Here is a 22,162-nt window from a genome sequence, read left to right as displayed (position 1 = left end):
TTATTTTTCCCGTTTTGCAGATGAAAAACTGAAGCTCAGAAAGATTGTGTAACTTGCCTGAGGTCACACATCTGGTGAGGGGCAGAGCTGGAGCTTGCACTGAGTTTCTCTGAGTTGGAAGTACGGGCTCCTTCCACTGTACCAGGGCCCATCCTACCTGCCTGAGGCCACCTGCCGCTTTTCCCACCTTCCCTTTGTAACTCCACCTCCACCCGCTCCTCTTCAGTGTCCCCTCACCTTGCCCAGTGTCTAAGCCAGGGCAGGGGGCCATGGCCTGGCACACTGTGACAGTGCTAAGTTGAGAAGTGCTGTTATCTTAGGTGCCTGGAGGGTTTAAACATTTGCTGACAAAGAGCTTTACACACACACACACACACACACACACATATAAAAAGACCATAGAGGAAAGTTAAGTTTCATATCACTCTAGCATTCGTTGACATGTTTAAACATTGTGTAATCAGTGTGCTTACTAGTTTGTGTTTTCCCCCATTTATCATGATTTCATTGACATATTTTTAGGTAGTGCACATACTTGCCGTCTGGAAGGACTGTGTACTATTCCTGTTGGCACACACAGACTCCTTGTTTGACAGTTTGAGTTGTTAAGCTTTTGTGGCCTGACAAGAAATTTACCTCAAGACATTATTTCTTCAGGAAAATAAGTTGTGAGTTAAAAATAAGTTGGCTTTAAAAAATTTTGTCAGTTAGGGGTAGCTTATTCACCATTGTTTCAGTGGATTTTGGTTGGAACCATGCAGTAGGGATTTGATGAAAAACAAACATTTGGGATTTTTTTCCAAATTTGAATTTACATTTTGATCTAAATCCTATCAGCAATTATTATAAGACTAAAACTTACAAAGCTTTTTTGGATATGATTATATGTCTAACTAGGTAAAACTTTTAAGAAACTAGAGCAGAGAGGATTGAATTGACAAAGATAGCTCTTTAAAAATTAAGATTATCTTGAGGCAAAGAATGTAACTTCTGAATTGCAGGTGATAACAGAAAAAACTTTTCAAAATAAACATCCCAACATTTGACCTCCAAGACGGAGGCCTGGCACCAGGGAAATGGTTCCTCCCTTTCCTGATCTTGGGCACTGGTAAAAGGAATTGCCTAGACCTGTTTGATTTCCATCTCTGCCCTTACTAGTTATGATGCCTTAGCAAGTTACTCAACTGCTCTTCCTCAGTTTCCTCATTTGGGAAATGGAAGCATAATTCTTGCCTCATAGGCCATGAAAAGTAAGTGAGGAGTGCCTTGAAGTATCTGGGACATAAGTCTTTCACAAAAGTTAGTTCTCTAACACATGACTGAAAACTTTGAGTACATACTAATGAGCTGTTTGGGTAATGCAGAAACCCCTCTTTGCTCATTTTAGGGAACAGTTATTTTTCTTTCTCCATTTTGAAGTTTCTTATTTACTGCCTGGTTTAAATTATGATGCCAAAATTTAAAACAAATTTTATGTTGAATGGTAGATGCAATTAAATTTCTCTTGAAAGCTGTGTCTCAAAAAGTTGAATTTATGCAGACATTTCTGAAATGGTTATATATGTTGCACAATATTATTACAAGTTCATGACTTCAGTAAAATGCTTCATCATTCAGCAAGTTCTCCTACTGGTTTTAGGTTATTTGTAAGGTACTGTTAGTCTCATGTCTAGATGGGCATAATAGTATCAGTTACTGAACTAGAACTGTAAACACCTTTCTGATATCACACCGGGAGGTCATCAAGTGTCTCAGATTCTAAGATGTCCCAAACTGTGGGACTGTGTTCCCCTAAACCCTACCCTTCTCTTATTTTTGGACTTGATGAATGGGACCACTGTCCTCCAGTCTTAAGAACACTCTCATCGTTACTCCTATAACCAGCCCACCAAGTCCCGTGTATTTTATCTCCTAACTCTCAAATCCCTTCTTTTGTCTCAACAGTAACCTCCCTAGTCCAGGCTGCTTACCTAAAATGTTGTAAGAGTCTAACTGACTTCCTGAACCCCCTCTTGCCTCTTTCCAGTCTATTTTCCACACTGCAGCCAGAGCGAGCTTTTCACAATATACATCTGGCCACCTTCATATCTGTCTCCAGACCACATACAGTAACCCTTCAGTTGATCCTCATTGCTCTTGGGATAAAGAGCAGATCCTCAGTGTGGCCTTCAAGGCCCTGCATGACGTGGCTACTGGCCCCCTCTCCAGTCTTATGCTGTGTACACCGTACTCGCTCCCCATTAAGCCATGCTTCTGCCTCTGGTCCTTGCTCATGTCATTCTTTCTTCTGGAAAAAGGCAAGAAAGAGGCCCACACTACCATCACTTAGCCAACTTGGACTCATCCTTGGTATGTCAGCCCAATTCCAACTTGCTCAGGGGACCCTGCCATGACTCATACTGAAACTGATCAGGTCTCCCTGGTGGCTATGATCTCTTGGTACTCTTTATGTCCCTTCCTAGCTATTACATTGGTTATTGGGTTGTCATGCCTCTCCACCCCTCTTGAAGCTCCCTGAGTACTGCACTAGTGTGCAAATTTTAAGACAGACTACAAACGATGAGTCCTGAATGTTAAATGCTTGCCTCCACTGTCAGAACTTAAATTCCATGTGTCCAACCAACAAGGCTTACATTAAAATGTTGGTGCAAACAGACCTGTAACTGAATAAATTCTGAAATTAAGAGAGCTGTAGATCACTCCAAATGCTTGTTTTATATGCATAATAAATTGAGGGAAAAATACAAAGTTTGTCTTTAGCTAAGAGTTATGTTTTAAATTAGTTCCTGTATGGTAGTATAGTCATCCAGTCATCCCTTGGTATCCATAGGGGATTAGTTTTAGGACACCTACCTCAGATAACAATATTCTAGGATGCTCAAGTTACTTATGTAAATGGTGTATTATTTGCATATAACCTACACACATCCTCTCATGTACTTAAAATCACTTCCAGTTTAATTATAATACCTAATATGATATAGTTTTTATACTGTATTGTTTTTTAAATTTGTATTATTTAGTTGTATTGTTATTTTTTATTGTTTTTCCCCCCTGAATATTTTCCATCTGCAGTTGGTTGAATCTGTGGATATGGAACCTGTGAATACAGAGGGCTGACTGTACCTTGAGCCATTAAGATGAACATTTCATGGTGTACACTGGGAAAAATCTGTGGTAGCAGCTTCTTCAGACAGCCAGTGTAGGCAGAGGGAAGGGAGGAGAGATAGAGTCATCAACAAAGTCACCAGGTAATCAGTAATATGGATGAACATTTGCTACAGATGGAACTTCATAGGGAGCCTCATCTGATGTAGCCTCTTTTAGCATCTCAGTAAAGTCCCAGGCTGATGTAATCAACTTCCCTAAAGATGGAAATATTTTCCCATAGCACACAAAAAAGGATGTACAGAATTTTAGAGTTTTAGTAATTTTAGTATATGCAATAGAACATTTATTATATTTATGTGGGATAGTGAATTAGGGGGTGGGATAAAATAGATTATACTGAGGCTGATGTAGGCCTGCTGGGTTTCTTTTTGGTAAAAACTGTGGTTTACTATCCTATAAGAAAGTCTTTGTAGTATGGAGCATGTATTCTTTTTATTTAAAAAAATTTTTTTTTTTTTGAGACGGAGTCTTACTCTGTTGCCTGGGTTAGAGTGCTGTGGCGTCAGCCTAGCTTATAGCAACCTCAAACTCCTGGGCTCCAGCAATCCTTCTGCCTCAGCCTCCCAAGTAGCTCGGACTACAGGCATGCGCCACCATGCCCAGCTAATTTTTTCTATATGTTTTTATTTGGCCAATTAATTTCTTTCTATGTTTAGTAGAGACGGGGTCTCACTCTTGCTCAGGCTGGTTTTGAACTCCTGACTTCGAGAGATCTGCCCACCCCGGCCTCCTAGATTGCTAGGATTACGGGTGTGAGCCACTTTGCCAGGTCTGGAGCATGTATTCTTAATAGGCTGCTGTTTAACCCAAACAGGTCTTAAGAGGTCTATGACAATAGACTAAAGTATTTTATAGCCTGTTCTGTGAATTCCTGCAACTTTTTCTTTTAGCACCTTTTAGTGCTTGCCTGAGTCTTCAGGCTCAAGGTCTTCCTGGAATTGGTGCTCCCTGGGTAAATAAGGTGAAGGTCTTTATCTTTCCAGCAGTGTACTCAATAAATGTTAAATGGATGGAACCCTTTTTTGGAGCACAGAACCCTGTGGAAAGCTTCTGTTGGCTCCAGATTGGCTTGTCAATGGAAATATCTCATGAGACAGTGTTGCACAGTGGTTAAGAGCAGGTCTTGGAGTGGGAGTCCTAGCTCTGCTGGTTAGTAGCTTTGTTACATTGGTAAGTTGTCTAAACCACTTTGTTTTTCTCTTCATCTGGAAGTGTGGAAGAAATGATAGTATCTACCCTGCAGAGTTGTAAAGCTTAAAAGAGATTGGTAAGCACTTAAAGGGCTGGCCCTTGTAAAAGTTAGTTGTTGTTGGTCAGGGTCCCTCTGATAGATCTTTGCAAACCACAAGTAGGACAGATTTGGATCTCTGTGGCCCTTGGCCTGCCTTTCCTCTGAGAAATAATTTCTGTTAGTTGACTGGCCTACGCACTGCTCAGTACTAATGGTGTTCTTTACTGCAGAAACTAAAATGGCGATCATAAAATTTTTGGAGGAAAAAAACCTATATTTTCTCAAGAAAAAAATAACCATTATACATCTTTATTTAAATAGAATAACTACCAAGTTGATAGGATCTTTTGAGAACATGTAATAGTATTTGTTGGTGTCATTTGCTCCAACATAAAGATCCATGGGGGGAGAAGGCAGTGTGGTTAATGATGGCATTCCCATGCAGTCACTGCCTAAACTTGGTAGTTTATGAAGTGCTGTCCCATTTATTCTTTCTCCCACCAAGCTGAAGGGTGTGTGGCTTTGCCATCATGACCCTCATTCAGACCCAGCGAGGCTGCTCCTGAGCTGGTGCCCTTTCCACTTAGCCTCAGCTGTCAGCTGTACTGTGGAGGACAATTTGGGGTGTTGAGTTATCTGAGTGGTGTTTAATGGGCTTCTAATTGCACATGGATGGCCAGAAAGTTCTCCTGTTTTGGCGTTTTGCTTTGGCAGACAGTACTCTCTGAGGACCCACATAAGCTGGAAGAAGGGAAAAAAAAACAACAACAAACTCAGCACTAATCGTCTGGAAAGGGCAGGATACCGCTGTTAGGCAGTTATTAGACTTGTGAACAGAAAAACATCACGATCACAACTTTACAGCATTCATTTCTTTGAGATGTGAAATGGAGCCCCACTACAGCCATCAGGTTTATAGAGCCTCCAGAATTAGATGAGACAGTTTGGTTCTGTGCAATGTACTCATATATTTCTGGTTATGAAATGCTCCTGTGCTTATTTTCCCTGATCTGCTAAGAAACAGCTTTTGTCTTGTTCCTCTGTGCATCCAAGTTTTTTAAATTCCACTTGCCTTCCTTAACCCTCATTTCTGCTTTCTACCCTGCTTTTGGCCTTCGAGACAGCAGTAGAACAGAGCAAGGAAAAACCTCAGTAATCTTATACAAGCCTACATGTGCACAACCATACTCCAGGAATGGGTATCCATGGAGGCCCTGGCTGGGGACAACTCTGTACCTGGGGTCTGGGTTGGGAGGCTAGGACCAGGCCCCAGCAGAGAAGGCAGTGAGCTATGATCATACCACTCTGTACTCTTGCCCAGGCAGCTGAGTGAAACCTTGTCTCAAAAAAAAAAAAAAAATTAAAAATAAATAAATAAATTTAAAAATAAAGTAAGTGCAGTGTGTTCCTGTTGTTTAGACCAGTGAGTCTCAGTTCCAGGGTGGGTGTTTGGCAGGTGTGTATGTATGTGTGTATGGTTGTGCACATGTAGGCTTGTATAAGATTACTGAGGTTTTTCAAATTATATGTCTTCCAATCCATGGCTTGTGGAACTCCCTAATCATGATAAGCTCTGAGATGGAGAGGAGTGGCTGTGCCATCTCGTGTTTAAGATGTTTCCTAGGATTTTCTGGTACACTTCTTCACCTAATCCCAGAATGCATCTGCCCTTTAAGAGCTATGAAGGTAATGATTAAGGATAATCAGGTGTGTGTCCCACCTGCATTCTGCTAGGTGGAACTGACCTAGGCTCATGGCATCTGCAAAGGAACCCACGGGAACCAGGCCATTTGTAACATTTCAGAAGGCTTAATAGAAACCCTCCATTTACCCAGGATGAGGACAAACAAGCTACCCAAACCATCAAGTTTCCTTGCTTTTGTGTGGAATTGCAACTCTGTATGGTTTCATGCTGACAGCAAGTTCTGATTCGCTGTGGATGACATAATAGGAGTTTTCTGAGACAGGATTGGTCTAACTCTGGACATTGTTACTAGAGCTGGTATCAGGTCTCACTCCCCAAACTGAACATGCTCACTACCTTTAGAATGAGGTTGACCTTGAACGTGAGTGCCCTTGACTATCAAAATTAAGCAGCTGATTGTTTCCTGCTTGTTTAGCTATGCTTATCAGCATCACACCTGTTGTGGCAGTGATTTGATTTCATAATATTATGAACCCTTTATAAATATGGATTGTTGATTAAAATTTGGATCAGTATTGAAATGGAAAAATAATAAACAGAATTAATTACCGTTAAACATTATTAGAATCTTGCAAAACATGTGGCCAACATGGGGAGGGGACAGAAAAACAGGCTAAGGAAACTCTCCAGTGCCTTCATTTAAAAAATGATCCTTTTAACCAGCTTTGTAGTAAAAGCAATAAAGATAATGCTTTCACGATGAAACACCAGCTGTTAATATTTAGTCTCTGTAGCCTCATAGGATCCTCTTGACTGGGTGTTCCTTTTACTTAGATGATGGATGCACAGCATCCTAAATTCTGCTTTTTCATTTTGTATTACAATAGACCTTTCCATATTTCTAACACTGTCCTTGTGTTTGTCATTCTTAATGGTCACGCTGCCTGAACTAAACCTAAAATCAGACAGTCGGGACAATCTAGTTCTGGTGATTAGAGAAGGCTGGAGACAAGCTGTCTGTTTGATTCTTGATAACATGCTGGTGAGTCCCCTGCCCAACTTGGCATTGATAAAAAAAGATGTGCTCGTTCCTGCTGTGGATACTGATAAAAATAAAAGCTTACATATGTTAAGTATTATTTCTTAATTCTTCCAGTAGTCCCTGTTAGGTAGGCACCATTACCCTTATTTTATAGGTGAGGAAAAAGAGGCTTTTTGCAGTTATTTGTCCAGGGTCACACGCTGATAAGAGGTGGAACTGGGATCTAAAGCTGGGTCTGTTTAATTTCAGAGTTTGAGTTATTTATTTATTTATTTATTTTTGAGACAGAGTCTCGCTTTGTTGCCCAGGCTAGAGTGAGTGCTGTGGCGTCAGCCTAGCTCACAGCAATCTCAAACTCCTGGGCTCAAGCAGTCCTGCTGCCTCAGCCTCCCGACTAGCTGGGACTACAGGCATGCGCCACCATGCCCGGCTAATTTTTTCTATATATATATTAGTTGGCCAATTAATTTCTTTCTATTTATGGTAGAGACGGGGTCTTGCTCTTGCTCAGGCTGATTTCGAACTCCTGACCTCGAGCAATCCACCCGCCTCGGCCTCCCAGAGTGCTAGGATTACAGGCGTGAGCCACCGCGCCCGGCCAGAGTTTGAGTTCTTAACTAGATTTTCTGTGCAGTAGTGTTGCACCATGGGGCCCATTCAATTCTCACCTCACTTCAGAAATCTAACCATCTTCCATCTTACTCATCACAACAAACACGTTTATTAATATATATTAAAGTTATAGAAGTTTAATACTAAAACAAGATGGAACAGATACTGTGGGCAATCAGGAGCCCCACAGACCATCCCATTCGTGGGAGGGATTTGTTGGTCTTCCTAGGGCTGAGTGAGTGGTGTGAATGGCCAGCTTGCATTTAGTCTCCCTTTTGGTTCTGTCCTTTAGTTGGCCTCGAAGTTTTTAGAACTTGGATAGGCACAACAGTGACTATACAGGGTTGCCAGAAGCATGTATATGGTGCTTTGTGGGAGACTCAAGAGATTCTCAGGGATAATTTGGCTGTGGGTAACTTACTTTGTACCCTGACCTTGGAATTTAACTTCCACTGGTGAGTGACCAAGTTCCTATGCATGCTAATTAGAAGGTACTGTATGCCTTGCTCTATCGTCTGGATAAATTTTTAATTTTCCCATGTTCTGCTTGATGCCTTCTTCCATGATGCTGCTTGGAAGTCATTGAATCGGCTCCTCATAACTGAGAGTAGATCTTTAGCTGTTCCCAGGACACTCTTGTATCCCAGGGCTTTGTGACCACTCTGCTACTACATGGAGTGGTTCTGGGTGGAAGCATTTTCTCTGACTGCTACCTGGGCTTCTGTGTGTCTGGGTCAGTTGTACTTTTCCAGGGTCTTGCTTCTGTTAAATGAGAAAATTTCACACGTGAATCAAAGCAGACTCAAGTCCTTGGGCTGGTTTGAAAATTAGAGTTCACACTCCAGAAGTTCTGTTGAGGCAGATGGATAAGAAGTGTCTGGGTTTTATCCACTGGGACTTTGGCTTTCTGTTCTCTAGAATTGTCTTTTTCTGGAATGTAGACATATCCCCTTATTCTAGGGTCCCAGCATCATAACTAAAGAGGTTTGGAGGATAAATAAGAAAAGAACATCGGAGATGACCATTTGGGTTGGGGGCCAAGGTGGTTGGAAGAGCAGCAGTCCCATGATGGATGAGAGTGAATCAGTGTGGAGTGGGGTTAGAATGGGCAGGAACAAGGGGACAGGTGGATTTAGAATTTAGAATTAGACCTGTTTGGACCTGGGCAGGGTCAGAGGGTAGGGAATAGAGAGGAGTGGATGGAAAAGTTTCTAACGGAAGGATGGGAATAATGATAGGCGTATCTGGATGGGTATAGGAGACAAGATGGCAATTCCTACTGCCTTCCCAGTCACTTAGGGTCAAGGCCATTTTCTGACAGGGAGAAAGGAGGGAGATGAAATTGGAGGCCTGTATGAGAGACAAGGCCTGGAATCACACCAGTGGGGAATCTAACTAGGATATCAGAGATAATTCAGGAATATCCTGGAAACATCAAGTGTGGGGTTGAACAACGTGGACCAGGTCTACATCTGCAGCCACCACCTGGCTGGGGTCTGCAGCAGCCCCTACCCACCCACCTCCCACAGCCCTACCCAGCAGAGGTAGAGGTGAAGGTGGTGGGAGTGACTCAGGCTGGGAGGTGGGGCTGCAGATGTCTGGGGTTGGAGGGATGTGGAGGTGGTATAGTTTGGACTCATGAAGGGCTAAAGCTGAGAGGCTGTGCTTGGAGTGACGTTTGTGCAGAGTGAGAGTGACTGAAGTGCTGGGTGGCAAACCTGATGGGTGCTCTGCCCCATCACAGCCAGAGCAGGGCAGCCTGGGAAGGGCCTCCTTTTGTGTGGTTTGGCAGTGGGGGTGGGCAGTGCTGGAGGAGGCTAGGTAGACGCCCATCCTCAGTGCCTCTGCACACATGGCGCTGCGTCTCTTCGTCTCGTTCCTCCTGGACTCGGCAGCTCTCACCTACGAGCAGAACACAGAAGGGATGTTTCTATAGCTGGGCTAAGCAAGATGAGTTTGGAGGTCTAAAAGTATTTGTTAATGTGAGATGAGCTGTTTCAATATTATTTGAAAAATATTGTGACTTAACTGCCTTAGGCACATTAGTCAGCTGAAGTGCACTCTGGTTTCCTTTGCTTGACTTTCGCAGTTGCCAAGAATTTCTCTGCTACAAAATGGAAAAGTAGGACTCTTAAGTATGTTTGATTCCATGGAAATTGAATCATTGAATCACAGACTGGTAGAATTTAGAGCCTTGTGGAAAATTCTTTGAAGACAGTGGAGGAGGGCTTCCTCAGTTTACAGAAGAACCACTCCAGGCTCAGGAAGGTCAAGTGGGAAGCTCTGTTACTGTCATTTGAAGGTCCTGGTTCTTCTAGGAGCTCCTGGTACAGACTGTGGCCTCACTTGGTCTGTGTTTTCAGGGACTGATTCTACTACTGACTGAGCCAGCGTCAGAACCTCACACGTGGGTGGAGCTTCTGGACTAAGTTACCTCATCACCCCGCTGTCCTTAGCTCAGATCTTTTCTTGGTATGATCCATAACAGTGGTGGAGTTGGGTGGGACATGTTCCCTCTCAGGGCCTGTAGGCAAGTGGTTCTCCTCAGAGGGCACCGTGGGGTGGCCAGGTTAGGACTGTACCCCTGCTTGGAGCACGGTATTTCCTGACCTTGCAGTCTTAAACATGGCCTTGGGTTTCTTGCCTCTGTTCCTTTTCTCGTTCTCTGTCCTCCACTTGGGATTCTCCACTTCGTCTCTGCTGGTCAGCTTGTCAAGTCTGCAAGGGCCAGCTCATGTGGGACCCCGGAGAAACCTTCCGCCATGCCTTCTCTCACCTCCTCCCCGTCAAGTCCTTTTCCTCTCACTGTACTACTTTCTTCTATGTACGTACATACACACACGCACACACACACATACTCTTACATATATCTCTCAAACCTGATCTTTTGAAAATTATCTTCTTTGGGCCTCAGATTCATTACCTATAAATAAAAATCTGATGTAAGATTATACTTACCATATTTTACTGCCCTATATCAAGGTTAAATCTGCTAATGCCTGTATAAAAAGTTGTGTTTCTAACTTAAAAAGAAAGGCTGAGGCAGGGGGATCGCTTGAGCCCAGGAGTTTGAGGTTGCTGTGAGCTATAATGATGCCACAGCACTCTACTCAGGGCAACAGAGTGACACTCTGTCTCAAAAATAAAAAAAAAATATTTATATAGGTTTGTCAAGGCAGCATTGCTTTTAGTGGTGAAAACTGTAAAAACTCCAAATTTCTATCAATAAAGGTACGATTAGATACACAATGGTATATCTATACTATGTAGAAAATGTATATGTGTGTACCCCTCAATCTGTATTTGTAAGCCATAGGAAGAGATCCAAGAAATAATAAGTGAAAAACAAATGCAAAATATGTATAGCATGATCTCATTTAAGAGTGAAAACAAAACCAGCTTTGTGCATATTACCTTTTATATGCACAGAAAACACATACAAAAGGTCTGGAAAGATACAGTCTAAAACAGTTCATTTTGAGGGGAGGGGGAGAACATTTCACTTTTCCTGTACATCTGTTTTTGAAGTTTTTTATAATGAGTTTGAAATTATGTGTTTTTTTAAAGCTGAAGTGGACACTTATATATACTGTTTGACTCTGTCATTTCACTTCTAGAAATATTTCCTAAGGAAATAATGAGAGACAGTCAAAGGTTTTTGCGTAGCATCATGTGCAGTATTGTAGCCTTACTTGTAAGAACAAAAAATTCTCAATTGTATCCTGTGTTGAAATGATTGCATTATGGGAATATCCATTCTGTATGTCTATTAAAAATCACATATGAAAGAATGTTTACCAACTTGAAGAAATGGTTACTAGAATAGTCAATAGTAGAGGAAGACTTCCTCTGTACCAAGAGTCATGCTCAATGCTTTACGTAAGCTGTTTCATTTAATCTTCTGAAAAGTGTTGCCATTTCCGTTTTACAGATGGAGAAACTGAGGCTTGGTTAGGGTAAATGATTTGCCTGAGGGTCAGACTGCTACTATGTTGGTGGAACTGAAACCAAAGGCCTTGATGATACCTTTATGCCCGATTACTTCACTATGTAATCTTGAATATAAGAGCAGATTAGATGCATACAGTGTGACCTGATTGTATAAAAATGAATCTTTCTATGCCTTAGTTTTCTGGTGGGAAAGGTGTGGGGGATAGGCTAGGGCAATTTTACATTCCAAAGATAATGATTAATATTTTAAAAGATTGACATGCATTTACATATATATTTTTTCCAGATGACAAAAGTATTTGGAAATACCTAAAAGTAGGAAATAAAAATTACTGATAAGCCTATTATTATATGGAGGAAACTAACATTAATGCCCTTCCCCCTTTTTAGCCTGGTGCGTGTATGGGTATGAACATTGTTGTGCTTAGTAGCTCCTACACAATTGTTTTCATTGTTTATACTACAGGAAAGTTTTTACTGATTTTCTGGTTTCTAATTTTACTGGTTTTCAGAAAAGTCTTTAATAATTATGTTCTAACCACTAGTTCAAGGAGGCAGCTTATCTCATTGTGCTGTTGCCAGGATCACACATATAATAATCATTGAATTTGGTGACAGAAATTATTTCATTGATTTGTTTCCAATTCTTTGTTGTTTTTAGTAAGGTTGAGCATTTGTGTTTGGTGGTTTATTGGCCATTTGAATTTTTGGGTGAATTTCCTGTTCATGTACTTCAGAAGTATCTGTTGAAGATGCTTTCATAAATTTGACCATTGAAGACCTTCAGAAAGGCTATTGAAAGTTCTTATAAGGGGAAGTTTTACTCTGTCAGTTGAAATGCATTTTTCTTACAGGGGTGAACCTAGTGGTTTGCAGTTAAAATCTGATTTCCTAACCATTTGGAATTTGACTTTAAAGATTTGCCTTTAAAATTTAAGGAATATTCTCTGGGAAATTCTTTGGTAATAGTAATTTAATTTTTAAAAAAAGAAAAAGAATTGCAAAAAAGAAAATATATATATAAAATAAGAAAAAAAAGTTAAAATAAAATTTAAGGAATGATGAGTGAAATGTACCTGGGACCTCTCTGTACTACTTTTACAACTTCCTCAGTGTCTATAATTATTTTTAAATAAAGTTTAAAAGTTTAAGGAATGATAAAACTTTGGCTCCCTCCTCTTGCTACCTACAACCCTGCTTGATAATTGTCACTGGTGGAGAATGCAGGGGTGGAAGGGGAGCTATACATGACAGACCCAAAGCCAAACGGTGGTTAAGGAATGCTGCTTTTGTTTCATTTTGTTTTTAAATTGGACATAATTTCAAACTTTTAAAATGATTAAAAAAATAAAATGAATAAGGAACAGAACATACAGTTTCCCAAATGTAAAAAGTTGTTAACATTTTACTCCAGGAGCATCAGCTTTTGAAATGTGCTATTTTGTGACCACAGCCATTACCTCTCCTTATCCTCCAGCTTTCAGCACTGCACTCTCTCGGCTTCCAGCCATTCGTTCACCTGAAGAAAAGATGCTTACACTTTGTTTTAAACTTCTCAAGAACCTACAGTGGTTCTCTTTCCTAAGATTTAAATGGAAATTCAAACATGTGGCCTTTAAAACTTTTGAACAATTGATTCCCTGCCCCTGAACTCAAATATAAATTGTCCTTCCTCAACCCCCAATGAAGCCCCTCTGTTGTAACTAACCAAATTGTTTCCTGTCCCATCCCAGTGCTTTTCCATGTGCTGGTATTTCTTTTTTTTTTTTTTTTTTTTTTTTTTTGAGACAGAGTCTCGCTTTGTTGCCCAGGCTAGAGTGAGTGCCGTGGCGTCAGCCTCGCTCACAGCAACCTCAAACTCCTGGGCTCGAGTGATCCTTCTGCCTCAGCCTCCCGAGTAGCTGGGACTACAGGCATGCGCCACCATGCCCGGCTAATTTTTTTTTATATATATATCAGTTGGCCAATTAATTTATTTCTATTTTTTATAGTAGAGACGGGGTCTCGCTCTTGCTCAGGCTGGTTTTGAACTCCTGACCTTGAGCAATCCGCCCGCCTCGGCCTCCCAAGAGCTAGGATTACAGGCGTGAGCCACAGCGCCCGGCCTAATGTGCTGGTATTTCATATCTGCAGTATTCTTTGCTCTACTTCTTCTGAGTCATATACATGATGATTTCCAGACTTCTTTACTTGATTAGCACCATCTGATTTGGGCATACCTGTCCTGAGTTTTCATTACTTAACCTAGGTTTTGGGGCTCTCATATAGATGTCATTTTATGATGTCCATCTGTTGTCTCCTTGAGTTCCCCCAGTGGATGGCACCAAGTTATCTTTTATAAACCTCCATAGGCCTTGTGTGGTTGTACTGGAGGCATGACCTGGTTTTAAATGAGTTACTGTGAGTTGAATTTGATTTTATTAAGGGAACTATTTAGCAATCTATAATGCAAAATTTTGATTGTATTGATGTGTTGCTTTTGAACCCCTTTTTCCTCTGGAATGTGACACTCTTCCCGGAGTGGGCCGCCTTTGTGACAGGTTAAAAGGTCCTAGTGGTGGCAGAAGGGGATGGGCCGGCTAGTTTCTCAGTGGTAAAAACCCTGTGTTGTGTTGGTGGTGGTACAGGACCCTCCAGTGTTGGAAGAGACATTGAGTGTGGGGCTGGGAACTCATTAAATAGTAACTAATGGGAAAGAAGTTCTGAGTTTCTTGCCGGTGCTGAAAGTAGTCTTGTTTTTTCTTGAGTTAAAACTAAAGCTACAGCTAGTTCATTATCTATGATGTCAATATTGATTTTTGTTGTGATGTGGAGTATTAACAGATTAGAATGGCTGCTGGCAATTCTCAGCTGCTTCACTGAATTTAAATGAATCAAGGGATAGCTATTAAGGTGTACTTGAGAGGTTTTTTAGACTAAATCAGAGCTTCCTGCTGTGGTTGGTTTTGACCAGATTCACTGTTTCCTCTGTGGCATCAAGGCAGAAAAATACAATCTTACAGTCTCTTCCCCCGTTTTTACAAAACCAACTCCTATTAAAAAATGCACAGATAAGAGGTGTGAAGACATGCTCTGCAATAGAATGCAGCTTGCCTTTTTTCCTCGGCCAAGAGAAGATTGTGGATTGAAACTATTGACTGACACAGACTAACCTAGCAGATGGTACTCATACATCAAATGTCCAAAAGCAAGCTTATTCAGAGGCAGCAAATGTCTAACAGGATGAATTTTACAAAGACAAAGAATGTTAATAATGACCTTGATGGATTAGGGATGTTCCTGAGAAATGAGGCACATAACAAACCAGGCTTGCCTCTTAAGCTGCTGAATTTATCCTCTCTCTATATCCGGAGGCTGGTTCCATTGTCAGTCAAAATTGCTTTCTTCCCCCATCTCTCCTTCCTTCCTTCAGTACTTCCTCTACTCTAGTTTATGAATTAGAAATAAATAATAAATGGCTGGGCGTGGTGGCTCACACCTGTAATCCTAGCACTCTGGAAGGACGAGGCGGCGATTGCTTGAGGTCAGAAGTTTGAAACCAGCCTGAGCAAGAGCGAGACCCCGTCTCTACTATAAATAGAAAGAAATTAATTGGCCAACTAATACATATAGAAAAAATTAGCCGGGCATGGTGGCACATGCCTATAGTATCAGCTACTCGGGAGGCTGAGGCAGGAGGATCGCTTGAGCCTAGGAGTTTGAGGTTGCTGTGAACTAGGCTGATGCCATGGCGCTCACTCTAGCCTGGACAACAAAGCGAGACTCTGTCTCAAAAAAAGAAGGGAGGGGAAGGGGAAGGGGAAGGGGGAAAGGAAGAAGGACAGGAAAGGAGAGAGAGAGAGAGAGAGAGAGAGAGAGAGAGAGAGAATAATAATTGCCACATTAGTATTTTGGCCTAGTATGGGAGGACCAAGCACATGAGTTGGTGATAATCAAGTGGCCTGGAAGGAACTGTCTTCTCTCTTTATGGCTCTGATTGTAGGACTACAGGCCTGAATTGTTTCAAATACAGCTGAAGATAGGAAGGGAGTTATGATTAGAAAATTAAACCAAAGTGAAAAAAGCAGAAACAAAAACCAGATTCAGAGAGGTTATTATCTCTGAGTTAATAAACGCCAACATTTAGCCTTGAAATAGTTCTCATTTTTCATTGTACAGTCTGATTTATTGTTGATTGGTTTTTCATGCCCTAATTAGTGATGATAACCTTTTTGGGTGACTAGAAATAAAATAAACTTCATTGACGTTTGGTATTCTCACTCTGATTCCACTGATGTTCATAGCTCATAGAATCCGTGATAAGGAGGGCATTCAGCTCCTGTATGAGGCCTTTGTTTTTTGCAAGTTCAAGTTAGATGGAAGCCATTGATTTGTTTCTCATTTGTAGACTGGACAGAATAGCCTATGTAAATTCTGGAGAGAGAATTTTCCCTCTTAGTGAGAGAGATGAACTTCTTTATCGGGATAGTAAACTTAATGGAGAATTATGGTGAAGACCTTATGAAAGACTCCTTGACAAAACAGTTTGAGACATCCTGCTTTCCAGAAGTATATCTGACTAATGTTCAGAGAGCATACGGCTCTAAGTAGCTTTTTTCCCCCTAAAAGTATGGGAACATAAATATATTTGTATTTATTGTCTTAGAACTTAACCACACTATATTGTAAACACTAAAGAACAGTGTAAGGTTTTTGAATAAAATTGTTTTATTTGGCATGAAAAATAGTTCTAAGTATGCAATTGTTTCATTGTAAAGTTTTGAGGAGCTAAATTTTTAAAATTTTATTTTACTTATTTATTTGAGTTAGGGCTCACTCTGTAGCCCAGGCTAGAGTACAGTGGCCCAGTCATAGCTCACTGCAACCTCAAATGCCTGGACTGAAGCTATCCTCCTGCCTCAGACTCCCAAGTAGCTAGGACTACAGGTATGTACCACCATGCCTGGTTAATTTTTCTATTTCTTTTGTAGAGACTGGGTCTCACTATATTGTTCAGGCTGGTCTTCAACTCCTGGCCTTAAGCAATCCTCTTGCCTTGGCCTCTCAAGGTGCTGGGATTTACAGGCATGAGCCACCATGCCTGGCCTAATTTTATTTTTAATTATGGTAAAATACACAATATAGCACATTTTTACCATCTTAATCATTTTTAAATGTGCAGTTCAGTGGTGTTAAGTATAGTGTATTCACATTATTGTACAGCCAATTTCCAGAACTTTTCCATCTTACAAAACTGAACTCTATATCCATTAACAACAATTCCCTATTTCCTTCTACCACCAGCCCCTGGCAGATACCATTCTTCTTTTTGTTTCTACTAATTTGACTACTTTAGATACCTCGTATAAGTGGAATCATATAGTATTTGTTTTTTGGGGACTAGCTTATTTCACTTAGCATATTGTCTTCACGGTTCATCCATATAGTAGCATATGACAGGATTTCCCCCCATTTAAAGGCTGAATAATATTCCATTTTTTTATATGGTATATACCACGTGTTGATGGACACTTGGGCTGCTTCTACCTCTTGGCTATTGTGAATAATGCTTCTATGAACATGAGTATGCACATATCTTTTCAAGACCCTGTTTTCAATTCTTTTGGATATATACCCAGGAGTGGGATTGAAGGATTATATGGTAGTTCTATTTTTAACTTTTTAAGGATCCTCCTTAACAGTTGTACCATTTTACAGTCTCACCGCCAGTGCACAAGGGTTCCAGTTTCTCTACATCCTTGCCAGCACTTTTTTCCTCCTCCTTTTTTTAATTGTAGCCATCCTCATGGGTGTGAGTTGATGTCTCATTGTGTGTGTGTGTTTAAGGCTAGTCAAATGCATTGTGATTTTATTTGCATTTTCCTAATAATTAGTAATGTTGAACATCTTTCCATGTACTTGTTGGCCATTCATATATTTTCTTTGGAGAATTGTCTATTCACATGCTTTGCCCATTTTTTAATCAGGTTATCTTGTTATATTGAGTTGGTAGAGTTCTTTATATATCTTGGATATTAACCCCTTACCTGATATATGATTTCAAATATTTTTTCCATTCCATAGGCTGCCCATACTCCTTGACACCTGCCCCTTCTGTGTGTCACTCTAACCTCTGCTTCTATTTCACATCTCCTCTGAGCCTTCTGTCCTCTTCCATCTTTTAAGGACCCTGTGATTACATTGGGCTTACCCAGGTAATCCAGGATAATATTTCCATCTCAAGATACTTAATCACATCTGCAAAATCCCTTTTGCCATGGGTAGTAACATGGTCACAGTTTTAGGGATTAGGATGTGGATGTTTCTGGGGGGCATTACCTACTTGCCACACTCCCTCCTCTCCCTTGCCTGCCTTCACAGAGGCTGGACTCATGTCTGTAGTGCCTTGAGGCAATCTGAACTCTGCCTTGTGTTTTCTTCAGTCCTCCAGTCTTCTATCTGGTCCTATTCCATTCTTTTCCATTTCTTTCCATCTGTCCTCTTTTTCCAGCCCCATGTCCAACCCTCTCATCTAATAGGCATTTCTTATCTCATGCTTAGGCTGCAAACTGGTCTGCTTGCCTGTAGTTCTCCCTGTAGATATTGTAAACTCATCTTGAAGCATACTTGTTTTTTGGTCTGGGCCTGATAATTCCATTATCTGAAGTCTTTGTTTTTCTGTCATCTTTTACTTCTGCTGGTCCTCAGTCTTGCTTCCTTGTCTGCTTGGTTACCCTCGATTATGTGCCCTGCTGTTCCTTTTATTTGAAAAAGTATTTCTAGGAATAACTTGAGGCTTCAGATGAAAGTGCATTCCTGGGGAGAGGATTTGTGTTTGCTTCCGCCAGGCCCCTGGGGGTATTCCTGGTCCAAGACCACCTTGAAGGACATTTGTGGTTGAGATTCCCTGGTTCTCTCGGAGGAGGCAAACCTGAGGCCTCCAACCTAAGTGAGGGCTGGTTTGTTTCCGTTCACCTGATACATAGGGGCTGTATCCCTTTGGGGTCCCAGCTCCTTAAGGAAGAGTCTTCAGTTAGTGCTTCACCTCCACCAGCCTTGGATGTTGATTTCAGCTCATGAGATCATTAAAATGAAAGTGCCATTTGCCAGGATTGGTCAGTGCTTTGTGGGCAAGGTGGCTTCTCTAGAGCTCATCTCTCTGGGTTCCCATTTTCCTTAGTTTTCACCTCATTATTCTTTGCTCAGTTGCCAAAGTCTCAGAGTTTTTCAGAAGATTTAAAAAAAAAAATTGTTAGTTGTGTTTGGCAGAATGGTGGGTCTGATAGTGGAGCCTGCCTTCCCAGACACCTGACCCTAGCTGTTTTTCCACGTTGCCTCTGCCACCCCCATCCTTTCTGGGACTGGATGTGATTAATCTTTAGCACCACTTTGATCATGTCAGACTTTTGCCTAAGCACATCTCTGGCAGGAAATCATACCTAGGGGAACAGTGACAACGGGAATTGTAGATTCTACCCTCACAAGACACAGGAGTCAGTGTTAAAACCTGAGGTCTTCTGGTCTGCTGGCAGCTTTGGAAAAAAGAGGCTGTTGAGGAGGAAATTTCCTTTTTTGGCATTTCACTTCCCAAGGGCCATAGAAAAGCTTGTCTCATTTTTTGAGCTGAGGTATAATTGAGTTTCAGGAGTAGAGGGCAGGAGGCTGCTCATTTTTTATGGTGGCAGATTGTCAGATGGATAATGAGACCCTTCATTTCTCAGTGTGACTGGTCACATGCTGGCTCTTCAGAACCAAGGTCTTAGCTCTGGGCAAGCTGTCTGTGACGGAGCCCAGAGGGCAAGTACAAAGGCTGGACAAAGGAATAAAGAGCGTGTGTGACACACTTGGAGAGGCAGCCTCCTGCAGCGGAAGGGTGTCTGGACCTCAGTGTCAGGAAGCCCATATCTGACAGTCCTCTCACGGTCACTCAGTGCTATGCCCCTGGACAAGCCACGCAATCTCCCTGGGCATCAGTCAGGCGCTCTTTCCTCTTGGCCTCAGCTATCCTGCCAGGCTGAGACTGGGGAGAGTTGGCTCTGTTGGCCCTGGCAGCCAGCCAGAGAGAAGGGGGCTTGGAGTGGTCCCCAGGAAGAGGAAAGTGTGACTACTTGATGGGTTGTCTAGAAGCCAAACCATGGACTCTCATTCTAGTACACTCTATTATCCAGAAGTTTTAGTCCCAGAAGTAGGCTTTGTTTATCTGTTCTAACTCTCCTCATTTTGCAGATGAACAAACAGAGGCCTAGAGATTGTCTTGTATTTAAAGAGTAGTAGTGATGCTCTAGCAGTCTAGCCTCACATGGCTTATTTCAGTAAAAATCTAGGGGAAGAGAGCCAGGCTTTGGTCAATGTGGGTTAGGGGCATTTACTTGAACTGCCTGAACTCTGGGAAAGACAGTAACGATGATAGGCACCCACCTGGCTGCCTGGCACCCAGCTCTCCAAGGGGCCTAGTTTGGGTCTCTTTGGCTGACACAGACCTTGCGACAGTCTGGTCAAAGAGGTCTCTGTAACAGGCAAGTCAGGGAGCCTGACTGTGTGGGGGAGGATTGGGCAAGCAGGCCCCCGGTGGCCCCTGGACAAAGAATAACTTAGCTTTCTGAGCAAATGCCAGCTTTTTGTTCCATGGGGCCTGGCCTTGCTGCTAAGACCACAGGCTTTTGGATGCACTGCTGTTTTCACCTTGTGGCCCTGGGCTGGGTCTGACTTTGCCCTTGGATTCCCAGGCCATCCCCAGCTCAGCTACAGAGGACCACTCACTCCATTCAACCTCAAACTTGTGCACTTTGTACTTGGCCTTGTGCCAACAATTGCCTTCACTTGCAGTCACTGACTGCTACCAGTGAAGCAGCTTCAGAACAGCAGAGTCTTATATATCATCCTTTATATTATTAAAGCAATTTAAATGAGTATATTTTTCAGCCTACTGAGAATTATCAAGTACCAAACTTTCTTTTACAATTACCTCTATAATTTTCTTTTTAAATTACCCTTATAAAACTAGGTGACAGTTAAATGAAAAATGTATTGTTTCTGGTATTTTTCTTCTTACTAAGCCTACAAATCTGTTAGCCTAAAGATAACAGGGAAGGATTGTTCTGGCCCCGAGACTGTGTTTTTTTAGCTACCACCAGTTCCTGGATTTCAATTGCTTTGTTGGTGGATAGAGATTACTCTCTTTTCCTGGATCCAGGGAAGATAGGAGAGGCTGAGGGTCGTGAATAAGCATGGGCAAAACTCTGTGTGTAAGTTTGAATGAAAGTAATTTCTCTCAAGTATTTGAGAGAAAGCTATACTGACAACGTATAGCTTCAGATGTGTCCATGTTGTGGCTGGGCCCTTGGATTGTAATTCTTGTCATCGTTGGAGTATTTCCTCCTTCTCCTGATCCAGGGTCACTGTTTTCCACCCCAACCCCCAGGTATATGTTTTCTTGTTGGTAGGGTCAGTGACTGGCATTTTGAACATGAATATTTGGCAGATGACTTAAATGTAGGAGCTCTTCAAAATAAAGAAATAAGCAAGAAACATAATGTTGATTGTCTCTGATAGGTTACTTGTAAGTGCATTATGTTGAGTTGTGTGCAACCACCTGTAAACATGAACATGCAGGAGTTTAGATCTGGAAAGGCTCTAGATGCCTCATTGTACAGATGAAGATACTGAGACCCAGAGAGGCCATGGCTTGTTCAAAGTCCCCTGCTCCGGCAGCACAGGTATTAAGTCCCCAGGGTTGTCTTTGTCGGGTCCCTTCGCTAACTATCCCAGTGTGTCATCCCTTTCTGAGCAGAAAACCAGTTCTTCCTCTCTGTTGTCCTCTCTTTCCAAGTCTCCTGTCCTGGATGCCTCATTTTACAGATGAACATACTAAGATCCAGAGAGCTCATGGCTTGTTTAAGGTCTGGCAGAGTCAGCTGGAAAGGAGCATGTACCAGAAGCCCTATTTCCTGGGCCCAGGGTGGGTGCTGTTTCCACTGCACCACGGTGCCTGTCTGGTCATGGTAGCTTCCCCTGCTCCCCATATCCACCCCCTGTCCTAGGAGCAGAGTAGATCCAGGTAGCCTCACACACCCTGCCCCTGCCATCTTCATGCCCTTGTCCATTCCCTTCTCCTGATCATGGCCGTCTAGCACAACCCACCCATCAGTTCCAAAGACTGGGTGGGTGTCCCACCTCCCACACTACTGGTCTCACCCTCCTCAGAACTCCTGAAGTCCACCTTGTGTTTTGGCTCTTTTGATAGGGTCTCTGTCCAGGATATGGTGTTAATTTCCATCTAGTAAGGCCTGTCATTGATGCCTGGTGCCCAGTAAATGGGCCATAGTGAATAAGGAGAAATGGAATGTACTGAATGTCACAGGTGGGCTTGGCATCTTGTTTTGCTGCCCAGCTTTTCAAGCATCTTGTCTTCTCTACAACCAAGCTCCAGAAAGGAGCTACTAGCTGCTAAGCTCCAGGAGGACAGAAAACATAGCTTCCATGTCTCTCACCACAGCCCTTATTAGGTTTATTGGTTGGTGGTGGGTCACAG

General features: G+C 42.0%; 1 protein-coding gene and 1 long non-coding RNA gene across 3 annotated transcripts in view; one reads left to right on the top strand and one right to left on the bottom strand.

The window, feature by feature from the left end:
- The window catches only part of TEX2 (testis expressed 2), a 108,549-nt gene that overhangs the window by 22,708 nt on the left and 63,679 nt on the right, over positions 1 to 22,162 (top strand). The gene's annotated exons all lie outside the window — the stretch shown is intronic.
- Positions 13,406 to 22,162, bottom strand: part of LOC142861965 (uncharacterized) — a 51,491-nt gene continuing 42,734 nt past the window's right edge. Inside the window, exon 2 of the long non-coding RNA XR_012913098.1 lies at positions 13,406 to 13,757. This is a non-coding gene — a long non-coding RNA (uncharacterized LOC142861965). The remainder of the gene's footprint in view (positions 13,758 to 22,162) is intronic.

This window comes from Microcebus murinus, chromosome 18 (genome assembly GCF_040939455.1).
Source record: "Microcebus murinus isolate Inina chromosome 18, M.murinus_Inina_mat1.0, whole genome shotgun sequence".
NCBI classification, from domain to species: domain Eukaryota; kingdom Metazoa; phylum Chordata; class Mammalia; order Primates; family Cheirogaleidae; genus Microcebus; species Microcebus murinus.
The sequence above is the reverse complement of the archived record's forward strand: the minus strand, read 5'-3'. Positions and strand labels throughout refer to the sequence as shown.